The sequence below is a fragment of the Lactuca serriola genome, chromosome 4 (genome assembly GCF_051521515.1).
Source record: "Lactuca serriola cultivar US96UC23 chromosome 4, Lser_US96UC23_V15, whole genome shotgun sequence".
Lineage (NCBI taxonomy): Eukaryota > Viridiplantae > Streptophyta > Magnoliopsida > Asterales > Asteraceae > Lactuca > Lactuca serriola.
Window position 1 is genome coordinate 8,415,776 of NC_136411.1, and position 14,406 is coordinate 8,430,181.

The 14,406-nt window shown below is 36.6% G+C and overlaps 1 long non-coding RNA gene across 2 annotated transcripts; it reads left to right on the forward strand.

The window, feature by feature from the left end:
• Positions 1-2,410: 2,410 nt before the first annotated feature.
• On the forward strand, positions 2,411-3,781 carry LOC145099930 (uncharacterized). 2 transcript variants are annotated; one of them, XR_013704701.1, is made up of 3 exons: positions 2,411-2,739; positions 2,811-2,920; positions 3,612-3,781. It is a non-coding gene; the product is annotated as an uncharacterized LOC145099930 (long non-coding RNA). The 2 variants fall into 2 exon arrangements; XR_013704700.1 differs by lacking the exon at positions 3,612-3,781 and having other exon boundaries at positions 2,811-3,154.
• Positions 3,782-14,406: the final 10,625 nt, after the last annotated feature.

The window sequence follows — 14,406 nt, forward strand, 5'->3', positions numbered from 1 at the left end:
AAGTATAAATTTGTTATGATTTTTATGGATGTTACAGCATTTGAATTCAACTATGTCTTATCATTTTTTCACTTAACCCTTTTTGTAAAGCACCTTCTTCATCAACCCTCTCATATTCACAGTTCAAAAAAGGGACTCCTCTCCATCGCTTTTATCAATGTGAACCTGCAATCTTCTACATCTTCTTCACAAAGCTTGTTTAAGAAGTCGTTTTTGCATATACTTTTTTGTTTTTTCAGAATAGCTCATCAAGTTCCACATCAATAGTGTCCAAGTCTTCAACACTCTCCATTATCACCACTAAACAAAAAATATCTTAAACTAATTAATCCTTCAAGCTCAACTTGCAAGAAAATGAAAGGTAAGTGGATTTGTTTGCAATTTCTTACTTGTTGAAGTTTGTCATTTGGTGTGCTGGTGTCGGTAATTTCTCATTCTTCATCAGACTAAGTGAGTGAGGTTTTTTTTTAAACCTTATGTGCCTTTGATTAGGGTTGATAAATAAGAGGTACCGATTATTAAAAAAGAAAGCGATCCATATTATTCAATTGAGGCCACCTCACCATTGTGATCCGTTGAGTAATGGTGTAAATATCAAAAAGGTTGATTCAAATAAATTAGTTGTCACTGTCTTTTTTTCTTAAAAAAAATTAATTTGAAAGTAAACCGCAAACAAATACAAAATATTACAAAAAAAAAAACACCTTATAAATTACCCCAAAATATTATTAAAATTTCAAGCTACAATAAATTTTAAAAATAAAACAAAATATACAATGGAGCTATGTGTACATAAATATGCTTGGTAATAAAATATAAAAAGTTGGACCCTATTTTAATTTTTCTATTTGAGCGATTGGACCCCTTCCAATCATATGAAATGCGCCCACTACGTTCTTCAGACGGGCCAGAGTCAAAATCCAGTTTGATTTGAAACTGAATTTTATTTTCAAATTTCAAACCGTTTTTTTGTGAGCCCCTAATAGTTATGAAAATAGAATGTGAAGTCCGACAATTTAATGGGGTGGGTCGTGAAAGTAATTTGAGCCTACAGAATGGAGAAAAAGCCTAGTTTTATCTAACTCAAAATACAAAACGGTTGGTCAGAATTAGGGTGTGACATTTTCTGAAACGGTTCATTTGCATATTGTTTGATGAACCAACAAAACAAATCATTAAAAGTTATATAAATAACATGATTCGTTAAAATTGCCCAAGAAATAATCAAAATTTGATTCAGTAAAAAAAAAATCATTCATTTGTTTTTGTAAAAATAAAATATTCAAATCATGTTATTCTTTTATCATATAATTATTAATTTCGTTGTTTGATCAAAAAATATGCAAATGACGTATTTCTTAACCTTCTTATCAAATTAATACTTTTACTTTAATCCGGCATATATATATATATATATATATATATATATATATATATATATATATATATATATATATATATATATATATATATATATAATAAAGACTTTTTTTTGTCAAATGTCACATTCTCATTCATTTTGTCACATTTTATTTTTGATTATTTTAAATTAATTTTTATTCTACATGTCATTTTATGATTTTTTATTTTACTAAATTCTGCATGGTTTTTAGATATAATAATAAATGCATATCAATTTTTCTAATTTCAAAATTACTAAATTAAAGCATCATTACTTCTCTTTGTTTATTTATATAAATTATTTGTTTAAATTTAAAAGAGAAAAAAAAACTTTAATTTTTATAATTCTTTATTTTTCTCATTTTTCTTATAAATTTTAACTTTTCAAATGTTTAAAATTCCATAATAAAATTTTCTTTTAAATAAACTTATATAATACGTTGGTCTTACACCTACTATATATATATATATATATATATATATATATATATATATATATATATATATATATATATATATGTGTGTGTGTGTGTGTGTGTATTGTGAAACTCGCATAATTTAGTACGAGTTCATTATAACTTATCTATTGTTTTTACTGATATTTAAGTATAAAATAATATTATAGAATAAATAGTGTTTGCGTGTAAATAATATTTAAGTTCATATTATGAGAGTATAAATAAAGTTCGTAAATAATTTGAATTTTATTATCGAAATTTAATGTATTATAAAACGTCAGTATCATGTTATAAAAATGAAAGTGAATATATATATATATATATATATATATATATATATATATATATATATATATATATATATATATATATATATATATATATATAGAAGACCTAAAAGGTTGAGAACGCGAGAACAGTTTAACACCATTGAAATTTCAAAATCTATGGCTAATACGAAGTTGGTAATTATTTAGATTTTCAATTAATTTAAACCTTTTTTATGTTTAAAATATATTAAAAGGATATTAAAGTAATCCATCCTCAAACTAATTCCTTAAAATTAGCCAACGATATCTCTCCTCACCTACAATCCAACACTCCAACTGAAAAAGAAAAAGAACCCTAATTGTGGTTTTTCTCGATCCTGCATCTCATCTTCGGAAAAAATGGTGGTCCACCATTGACATGACTATCGTCCTAACGCCCCACCACTACCACCAACCACCTCCGAACGACCACCGTCACTCAAGACACCACCGTTCAAATCCGTCGCTCCCATTGTCTTCCTTCTCTGCATCGATATTGATATTCACAACTATCACCGACGTTCCATTTCGTGTGTTTCCTTCAAGCAGATGCATCAAGATTTAAGTTACAGGTTTTCTTTATGTTCACTTCCCATTTCTCTTCATATGTATGATATTTAATTGCTTTAATTGATGAATATAGATCTCATGAGGGAGTAGCAGATGCATCAAGATTTCAAAATCGACTCAAAAATAAAAAGAATGATTTGGTAATTTTTATAGTACAGATGTAATCGGAGAAGAATCGCAAAGGTTAGTATTGAATTTAAAACCATGTAAAAAGGGAGATGTGAGGCGCTGATAATGAAGGTTTCTTCACTGTAATTTTTTTCTCTCATACCTATCTGAATTTAACCCAAACCTCACAATAAAGTATTTATTTATTGTTTTTATGAATATTTTTCCAATGAATATACATTGTATATATTTCAAACAAGATGTATCTCTTTAACTTTTGTTACTTATATTATCTCGTAGTGGAGGATAGTTATTATTGTATTACTGTAGTGGGCTAAATTACTTTTATTCATCAATGAATAATTATTGTTATTTATATATTTGAAGTATTTGGTGGAGTTTCAATCCATTAATCATCTCGGAATAGAATTGTATCATAAACTTATAAATTTAGCTATGTTCTTCATGAATAGGACTTTAACCCATTAATCATCTTTGCACATTACTAATTTATAAATTTAGTTTTATTCATTTCTGAATAGGTCTATTCAGATATAAATATAAAAATTTATTCATATATGAATAGACGTGTATGAATACATATATGATTGCTTTACAATTAGTCTAAAAAATAATTGTCAAAGAAATTTCGTTCACATTTTATTCGTCAATGAATATTGCATCTTATAATTATTTTTGTGCTAAATACTTTTTAACCATTTTTGTTAACATTTGTACTTTATTAACGTGTTATTTTCTTTTGTAGAAATTGAAGATGGTAATTGATGATGATAGCATAACATGAATGATGGTCCAAGTACTATTTCGATCCATATATTAGTACCAACGGTCCAATCATTGTTGTTGTAATCGTATATAAGTATATAAAAGAAACTTTTAATTATAATTATACATGAATAGATACATATTGTATTATATTGAATGTTAAATCCAATAATCATTAAATGTAAGGAAAAATCTAGAGTTCTTATTCATTTATAAATATAACTTTATGAACTAATTTTTATTCTTGTAAAAATAGAATATAATTAAACAAAATTACATTAAAATACATTATGTTTTTATATCTTTATCCCGAAAAAGCACAAATAAACTCGTCCCAAAAAAATAAGATAAATACTATTATAAGCAGGATAATTTATACACATGTTTTCAAATATTTTAGTGTAACTAGTGAAAAATATTTTTTATCTTTTACCTTTTTATATTCTAATAATGAGAAACATTTAAATCTTATTTTCTAAGAGAAAATCAATCAAGATGTGTTTGATTTCAATTAACCAGAACAAAAAGGAAACCTAGCATCTTACTTTTTGTAATAAATAATCAAGTTCGAAGATACACTAAGCAATTCAATGTAAGAGATACGACGTTGTTTGTTTTAATATGATCTTGATAATTCTGGAAACTAAATTATAAGATTCCATGATTATAGGCAAAAATAATTATGTTTAGTTATTATTAATTAATTGAATTATGCAATTTGTTGGGCTGAAGATTGTTTTGATGTTGCGTCTTTTGGGCTCGATAGTTTAGCCATGTACACTCCGGTTTGGGCCTGTCCAACCGAGAGCCTTTTATGTATTGTATATAAGTTAATGGTTGCATGCATATTAGGTTAACGATTCAGAGAATAACGATAGAGAGCTTAACGATAGTAATTTCAAGGTTTTCTTTAATCGTTCTTGTAACCTACCAATCCTCTACAGTTGATGTTCTTAATCGAGCTCTTCTGAGGATTTTGTTTTAATCATTCGACTCGTTTGATTCTATCTTGTCTTGTTCTTTTTATTGCGTTCTTACTGTTTTTATATTTATATACTTGTTCAAGATCTAATCGATCTTCATAGATTAAAGGTTGTTTTAATCCCATCAATTGGTATCAGAGCAGGAGGCTGTGTAATTGATACACATCTTTTCTGTGAAAAAGATTTCCATTAGGGTTTTCCGCAATCATCGATATTTATTGAGCCGTCATCTTAATTGACGTATCTTAATATTTATTGTTTTGCCCTAATCTGCTTTATTACAAGTCTGATCTTTGAACAGGTTTTACGATCATAATGGACGCGACGCAATCAAACCTTATTAATATTTCCAACAGCATCGGTTCGACGACAAAGATTCCAATCTTATACACCCATGACTATGAAGTGTGGGCGCATCATTTTGAAGATTACGTGATTGGATCGGAGGAAAATGGGTACCTCATATGGGAAGCCATCATCAATGGACCGTTTTCTCATTCTGCTACGTCCAGAATTATCAAGACACAAAAAGATTACAACGATCTGCTAAAGGACGTGAAGGATATTGCACAAGATGAAAAAGACAAATTCCAGTGCAATATTAAGGCGTTAAGGTTGATAAGATTCGCCCTTCAGTCCGACACATTCAGATTGGTCAGCTCATGCACAACGGCGAAGGAAGTATGGGATAGACTTCGTGAACTGTATTCCACAGACGAAGATCTTGAACATTCTATCCAAACCTTGCTTCTATCTGAGTTTGGAGAATTCAGGCAAGGGGCTGAAGAAACGGTGACCCAGACGTTTGATCGCTTCAATCATCTTCTCAGCAAGATGATCAAACACGACATTGAAAGGAAGCTTATCGAACAGAAGGTTACTTTCTTGAACGGACTGAGGTCTGAGTGGAGAGCAGTGGTTTCCACAGTCAAAGCCCATGAGCAGTTTAAATCATACTCTTTGGCGAAACTGGTGGGTATTCTAAAGTCCCAAGAGAAGATTGTGGTACAAGAGAAGAACGTTGTTTCTAGTCTTGGTTCGTTGGCCCTCCTATCTAAAAGTAAAGCTGTGATGGAGGATGAAGAGCTCAACTTGGAGGAATATGACCTCACGTCTGAGGATTATGCCATGATGGTGTCCAATCCTAAGAGGTTCATAAAGAAGAGATTCCCCAGCAACAAAAACCGAAACTGACAGGGGAGTTACAGCTCTGAAAAGATGAACAATGAACCGAAGGCTGAGGAGCCCAAGAAGGAACCGAAGGCAGATGGCGATTCCGGAGTAAGCTGTTTCTACTGTGGTGGAAAGAACCACTATGCTAAGGACTGTGTTCTTAAGAAGATGGCTGAAAAGGACGATGGAAATGATGAGGAAGCCGTGCTGCAGAAGAGACTGGATGAGTTGAGAAAGAAGAAGTCTACCGCTAACCCTTCTATTAATGCTCTTATTGTGCAGGGTTCGGTTAATGACAATGAGTTCGGTAGCACAGAAATTTGGTCTACCGACTCAGAAGACGAAGAAGTGAGGAAGCCTACCCATGGAAAGGCGTATGTGGCTAAGGAGGAAAACAGTGGAGGAAAATGCTTCATGGTGACTGACGTATCTCAAATGAGGGGATACAACACCGATGGAGGAAGCGATGGACCGAAGGTACAGAAGGATATGTGCTTTACGGCCAAACCACTCAGCCAGCAGTTCAATGAGCTCGATGAACTGATAAAGAAGGTACAATCTGTTTTTATTATATCTAAAGTACCACCATCCTCATATGAGAAAGAACTAAAAAATGTTAACACAAGAATTTCTCATTTAGATAGTAGCTTAACTCAAACTCGAGTCACCAATTCTAACCTGACTGATCAATTAAGCAGGGTGGCGTCGAAGAGTGAGGAGCGGCGGATGTGGATTGAGTTAAAAGAGTCGGAATTAGTTAAAGTTAAAGACGAAAACATTTATTTGCAGAGAGACAATTTAAAATTGTTAAAACAACGAAATGTTTTTTGTTTAATTGCTAAACGTTTATATTCCAATATTACTCAACTTCACTTGGACTGTGAGATAGGCCAAAAGATCCATCGCATGATTTTGCCCTTCCTAGAGTTTAAGGAGGATGAAATCGATGCCGAAGCCTACAATTGTGAGAGTGTGATATCGTCTGATGATGTCAATCCAACCTACATGTATGGACTGGACAAAATTGAGTCCTTCATTAAATCCAAAGACCACAAGGACATGCTCAAAAATCTTTTGGACGAAAATGACAGACTTAAACTGAGAACCGAAACCATGCAAAAATTTGACTCTTTAAACACCAACGTAAGCTCAGAAAACAAAATCGATGTTGAAAATTCATCTGAGCTTAACGAGGACGAAAACATGAGTGAAATTTCTGTAGAGGACACGGTTGACTGCTCAGAATTTGTTAAAAGCGAACCTGAAAACCACAAGAATCTTATTTCTGAAAATTCAGTGGAATTCGCTCGTTTGTCCCAACAAAAGTCCTCGAAATTAGCAGAAAAAGCGGTTGTGTATCAAAAGGTCAGGACCACTCCAAATCAAGTATACAAGGTGACTGGAGTAACCGAACATCAAACAGCTGAGCTTACAGATATTGTAAACGAAGACAATGCTGATGGCTGTGATGAGTACTTCTGGGAAGCTCCAATAGATAATGGAAACGAAACCGTTGGCCTATCTGAAAGAACCTCCTGGATGAGAAAAGGGAGATACATACCTGAACCCTTGAATAAGCCTGATAATTTCAGTGAGCCAAGCACCAGTGGTACGAAAGATATTCCTCAGGAGGATGGGAGATCAGCAAAAGAAGACATTCCCTCCACTCCCTCAGCTCAAAGTGGAACTTCTTCAGACATTCCCTCTGCTTCCTCGGCTCAAAGCAAAACTTCTTCAGTTCAAAAGGAACCAGCCAAGGAGAAACCGAAAACGAAAGCTAATGTTCATCATCAACCTAAGCAGATGAGGGATAGGAAGATTGAAAGGAACCAAAGATACAGGAAGAACCTTTCTGAAAGGAAACAATTCTGGCACTCCCAGAATGCATACTACTCACACCAAGACAAGAATCTGAAGTATGAAAACAATCCTGTAAGAAAGCCTGAATGTTCCAACAACCGAAAGCCAAGGTTCGGTTCACAAGAAAATACCAACCGAAGGCAAAGGTTCGGTTCTGAAAAAGACTTCAACCGAAACCAAAGGTTCGGTTCCAAGAACAACTCCAACCGAACGCAGAGGTTCGGTTCTGAAGTCAAAAGAGAACAAGACTCTAAGGTCAGTCCCTCCAATGATCAAAAACAAAAGGGTCACCTAGAGTCACCAGCCAGGAAGTCCTCTCATTCCAAACCCTCTCATTCTAATTCTTCTGCTTCTTCTAATTCTTCTACTAATTCGTCTCCATCCTGTTCTAAAGCAAATTCTATCCGTTCTCATCCGTCAGCTGAACAAAAGGGAAAGCAGAAGGTCAATGAATCCAAACCAGAGTCCAAAACGAACACACCCAATCCTAACAAAATAAAAGTTTTTACCATTAAAAAGAAAGATGAAACAACTCTAATAAAATGAACATATCTAGTTGACATCTCTCTTACAATTCCCGTTCCCATGAAAAGCTCACATGGACCCAAGAAACTTTGGGTTCCTAAATCTGCTTAATTTTTGCAGGTTATAAGTGACGAGCAGTTCGACGAAGAATGGTACATCGATAGTGGCTGCTCACGTCACATGACAGGGAGGAAAGAGGAGCTCAGGGAATACAGATCTCTTGCTAATGGTGGCAACGTCAAGTTTGGAAATAATTCTTTCGGCACCATAAAGGGATACGGAATGATAAAAAATGGAGACTTCACTATAAGGAAGGTGGCTTATGTGGAAGGACTCCAACACAACCTCATCAGTGTATCTCAGCTTGTTGGAGGTACAGGTCTCAAAGTCTCATTCGATGATGAAGGTTCTGAAGTCATAGAGAAAAAGACAAAGAAAGTGATTCTCAAGTCAGAGCGAAAGGGTGAAATGTTTCCTCTAAACATGAAACCCATCAAAGGAAACCCAGCCATATGCCTGTTATCAAAAGCTCAATCCGACGAAAGCTGGTTGTGGCACCGAAGACTCTCTCATCTCAATTTCAAAGATATCAACCGACTTGTCACTGGAGGTCATGTTAGGGGTCTTCCATTGCTCAAGTTTGACAGAGAGCATTTATGTGCTGCATGCGAAATGGGGAAGCAGAGTCGTCAAAGTCACCCATCTGTAATCAACACAAAAGTTGTTGAACCACTCGAATTACTTCATATCGATTTGTGTGGTCCTTCATCTATCGAAAGCATCGGTGGTAGCAAGTATATTCTTGTTATTGTTGATGACTTTTCGCGATTTACATGGGTGTTCTTTCTAAAGCTCAAATCTGAAGCGACTCAAAAGCTGAAAGTGTTTATTAAACAAACTGAAGTTCAGCTCAAGAAGGTCGTTCGCAACATCAGGAGCGACAATGGTCTTGAATTCAAAAACAGGGAGTTTGAAGAGTTTCTTGCAGAAAAGGGAATTAGTCACAATTTCTCAGCTCCTTACACACCACAACAGAACGGAATAGTCGAAAGACGAAACCGATCTTTGTGTGAAGCTGCCCGAACTATGCTAAGTTTCGCTTCCTTACCTCTTTATTTTTGGGCTGACGCTATTTCTGCTGCTTGTTTTACACAGAACAGGTCTTATCTCAACAAGCGATTCACGCTCACACCATATGAGATTTTAAACAACAGAAAGCCCAATGTGAAATTTTTCCACGTGTTTGGCTCAAGGTGTTTCATCTTTAACTCTAAACAACACCGCAACAACTTTGATGTCAAAGCCGACGAGGGAATTTTTCTGGGTTACTCGCTCACATCCAATGCGTACAGGGTCCTAAACAAGTATTCAAGAAGGATTGAAGAGACATACTACGTGACCTTTGACGATAGCTATGTCAAGAAGCTACAAGCCATAGAAGACACTGCCGGGGAAATCTTTCCTCAAACTGGCCAAGTCACAGTCTCGATCGCCAATTTATACGAGAAATTTCTGGAACTCTTTGACGAACCGGAAAAAGCTTCTCTCTCAGAAGCAGGTGCAGCTGACAACAAAGTTGATCATATGAAGCAGATTGTCGAAGAGGCTGCAAGAAGAATGCATGAAGGAGAATCGCCCACTAATGAATCTCCATCCAACAATGCTTCAGTCGAAGGGGAGCCAAGTTCTCATGTCGAGGGGGAGCCAAGCTCACAAGTCCAGGGGGAGCCAAGCTCTACAACTTCAACCGAAGGTCCTTCACCAACCGAAGGTGCCTCACCAACCGAAGATGCCTCTCCAAATGAAGGTGCTTCAACGCCTGAAAGCCCAGCACCACAAGAAACCCCTGAACCTCATGTTTCTCAAGACTCATCAATTGAGGGGGAGCATGATGATTTGACGCTCGATTATGATAGCCAATCTGAGCCAGAAGAAATGATCAATGCTGAACTAGACCCAACCTTTGATCCGAATTACCCTCCTCTTACCAAATGGACCAGAGATCATCCTATCTCTCAAGTAGTTGGTGATGTATCTGAAAAGGTTCTGACCCGATCACAACTGAAGGCAAAACAGACATCCTTATTTTCAAAGGTTGAGTTTTGTATGTTTAACTCATTCGTATCAAAAGTTGAACCGAAGACAGTTAACACTGCCCTCGATCACTCTGATTGGGTTCAAGCAATGCAAGACGAACTGAACGAATTTGAAAGGAACAAAGTCTGGCGCCTCATTCCAACTCCTCCAGATGCTTCGGTTGTTGGTCTCAAGTGGGTCTTTAGGAACAAAATGGACAAGGAAGGTAATGTCATAAGGAACAAGGCTCGTCTGGTGGTCAAGGGATACTGTCAGGAGGAAGGGATAGACTATGAAGAGACTTTCGCTCCAGTAGCTAGGCTAGAATTTGTTAGAATATTTCTGGCCTATGCTGCTCACAAAAACTTTGAGGTTTTCCAAATGGACTTCAAGTGTGCATTTCTCAATGGAGAACTCGAAGAAACTGTGTATGTGGAGCAACCTCCTGGTTTCGTGAACGAAAAGTATCCAAATCATTGCTATATTCTGGATAAAGTTGTGTACGGCCTCAAACAAGCTCCAAGAGCCTGGTATGAAACGCTTACAAAATTTTTAAAGATGTCTAAATTTAAACAAGGTTCGTTTGACCCAACCTTCTTTCGCAAAAAGGAAGGTAACCACCTTATGATAGTTCAAATTTATGTCGATGACATCATCTTTGGCTCCACGAATCCCAGCTTAACAGCTGAATTCAGAAAGTTGATGGAGACTAAGTTTGAAATGAGCTCAATGGGTCCTATTAACTTTTTCCTTGGTTTGAACATAAGACAGGGACCCGAAGGCATCTTTATAAATCAGGAAGCTTACACGAAGACTCTCCTAGCGAAGTTTGGCATGATGGGAGACTCAAAAGTCAAAGTCCCAATGGCATTCGGCACCAAGCTTACTCCATCTCTTGACAAACCGGCTGTTGATATCACGCTCTATCGTCAAATGATTGGCTCACTTATGTATCTAACTGCTAGCAGGCCTGATATCATGTGTTCTGTGTGTTATTGTGCTAGATTTCAGGCAAATCCACGCGAACCTCACATGCTTGCAGTGAAGAACATCTTACGCTATCTCAAGCGAACCACCTCCTTAGGTCTATGGTATCCATCCAATTCAGGCTTCTTCGTTCAAGCCTATTCTGATGCTGACCTTGGAGGATGTGGACTCGACCGTAAAAGCACAACTGGTGGCTGTCAATTTCTTGATGGGAAGTTGGTCAGCTGGCAATCCAAGAAACAAACGTGTGTGTCGTTGTCTACTGCCGAAGCGGAGTACATTGCCGCTGCATCCTGTACATCACAAGTGATTTGGATCCAGAGTCAACGTCGAGACTATGGACTCAATATGAAGAAGATCCCACTATATTGTGACTCTGAAAGTGCAATTAGGATCTATCATAACCCAGTGCAATACTCTAAAACCAAACATATAGCACTGAGGTATCACTTCATCAAAGATCACGTGGAAGATGGAAACGTCGAAGTTCACTTCGTAAGAACCACTGATCAACTGGCTGACGTCTTTACCAAAGCTCTTCCTGAAGCATCATTCAATAAAATATTGCAAGGGCTAGGTATGATGGAATCAGAGTCAGTACCTCACACTACCTCTAAACCTCAAACGTAAGAAGCGAAACCAACCGAACGTTCGGGTTCGGTTCACACATCTGACTCGCTCATTACTTCAAAGGTAGTTTTTCTGTGTTGTAAATTTCTTGCATAATTTTGTTTTTCTTTATGTTAAAAGTATTTATCTCTTGTATATCTAAATTCCTTAGTTTCTCAAAATTTTCCAAAACCGAAACCTACCGAAGGTTCGGGTTCGGTTTTTCAAAATTTTGTGGAACCGAAACCAACCGAAGGTTCGGGTTCGGTTTTTCAAAATTTTGTGGAACCGAAACCAACCGAAGGTTCGGGTTCGGTTTTTCAAAATTTTCTAGAACCGAAACCAACCGAACGCTCAGGTTCGGTTTTTCAACTCTTTCTCAACCGAAACCAACCGAACGTTCGGGTTCGGTTTTTCATATCTTTTCCAAAGTTTTTTTTAAGTCTCGTTTTTTTTTACTTATTTTTTATTATTTTTTATTACTTCTCTTTTACCTTTATTTTTTTTCTATTATAAAATTCAAAAACTCCAAAAATAATTTATTTTTTTTGTGCTCATTCGTTTATGGGGATATATTTGATGACTTACTTAAATGTCCCTAGAAGCATGCTGCTGTATGTGTCCCAAGCCTCATAAGATTTTGAATAATAGCCTTCATGACCTGGTATACACAAACCTTGTCTTCCCAATAAGGCTAATACATTTATTCTAATCGTGAGCTACCTCACTCTTTTCTCACATGAGTTAAGAGTTTCCTGCTTGGTCCTATTTTCGCAGCAGAGGTACTCTATTTTCTTACACCATCTCCATAACTCTTCTCCACTACATTCGTTTCATTATCGTAACCCTTGAGACTCCCAGAAACTACCACTGGGGTTTATGGTTACACAACCTCTGTGTTTATGATCTTAGTTTCGTGCCACTATGAGCTGAGTGAAACCCAAAATTCAACACCAAAGAATTGACGGTGAACAATTAATTTGATCAAGTTTTCACCAATGAATTGACGAATGTACCTTAATGAAATCTCAAATTTTCCTTTGCGTGATTCCTATGAAATTGTTACACACCATAACATTTCTTCCCAAGGGATCCAGTTTTAAATTTTTTTATCTGAGATTTTATATTTATCCAAACCAATACAAAATGAACTCCTACCTACTTGTTCAACAGACTACACCGGTCTCACAAGTACTTTGTTCACTTTCTTTCTTATATCAAGAATAGAATGGATGAATCAAAGCGAAACCACCCTTATTTAGCCTTATTAAAAGAAGCCTTTCAACATTTATTAATAAATGTTTGATCGTAATTCAACGGGATTCCACACTAACACTTTGAGGTCTCTCTTGACCTTGAAGGAAGAGATTCGTGCCCGGGATCATCAGTTTCGTGTCATTATTGACATCACAGAATATCCTTAAAAGAGTTGTTTTGTTTCTTTTTCTTTTACACTCTTTGCATGAAAATCCTTGATTTTCCAAAATTCCGTTACTAATTATTTACAGGCTGGATTATTACTCGATGGTTAATTATGAAGTTGTGGTCAAAAACTATCAACGTGGGTCATTAATTCAAAACTGCCGTTTAAAAGGGGATAAGACGAAAGGTTGCTGACTCGGCGGGAGTTAAAGGGATAAAAATTCAAACGACAGTAAAAAGGAGGCGCGCGTGAATTTGGAACGGCCGCGCTTTTACTGACACCTAAGGACGCGTGTGCGAAATCCAAGGGTCATCACTCTGGCACAAAAGGCGCGTGTGGAAATGGAAACGTTTTTCTCTCTGAAACGACGCTTATTGGGCGGCGTAATCCTAGGAAACTGACACTCTCTCTCCTACGTGATCATCGCACGCCCCAACTGTCACCAATCAGTCACTCAAAAAAACCCGCTTCGTATTTCCATAAGAGATTTGAAACGGTTTTTCTCTCTCCTATCACCCACTATAAAAGGCCGTCTACACCACCTTTTACCTCTTTACTGCCTCCATAATTTCCAAAGCACAAAAACTCCCAAACATTCTCCCATTCATCTTCTTCTCCAAACCTGCAACAATGGTTGAATCTTCTTCTGTTCACGCAACCTCTCAGATACTCCCCATCCGTCCTCAACAATGTCTTGTCATTGATCTTAACCCACTGGCGTACGATTCCTACATGTCGCCGGTCATTGAATGCCTGAAGTACTCCCAGATTGCACCTGCACTATCCAGAATTGAAACTGTACCAATGGTGGCCCTATCGCAGGTCTACGCAACGGCTTACTACGACAAGGCCGTTGACCGGGTATTTTTCGAGCTTGCAGAACACAAGACCTCCGTTTCACGACAAAGGTTCTGCACTATGCTAGGGTTTGCCGTTGTCCCTTCACGAGTTCATCCGGAGACTATTCCGGTTGGGATGCTGTTCAACATGTTTTACAACATGGGATACACAGAGGTTCTCACCTCTGTCGCCAAGTTTAAGATATCTTGTCTGCCGCCCCAGTGGAATGGCCTATTTACAGTTCTTTTCAAGGGCCTGTCAGAGAGGAGCTCAGGATCTGACGGTGCAAGTCGTCTTTT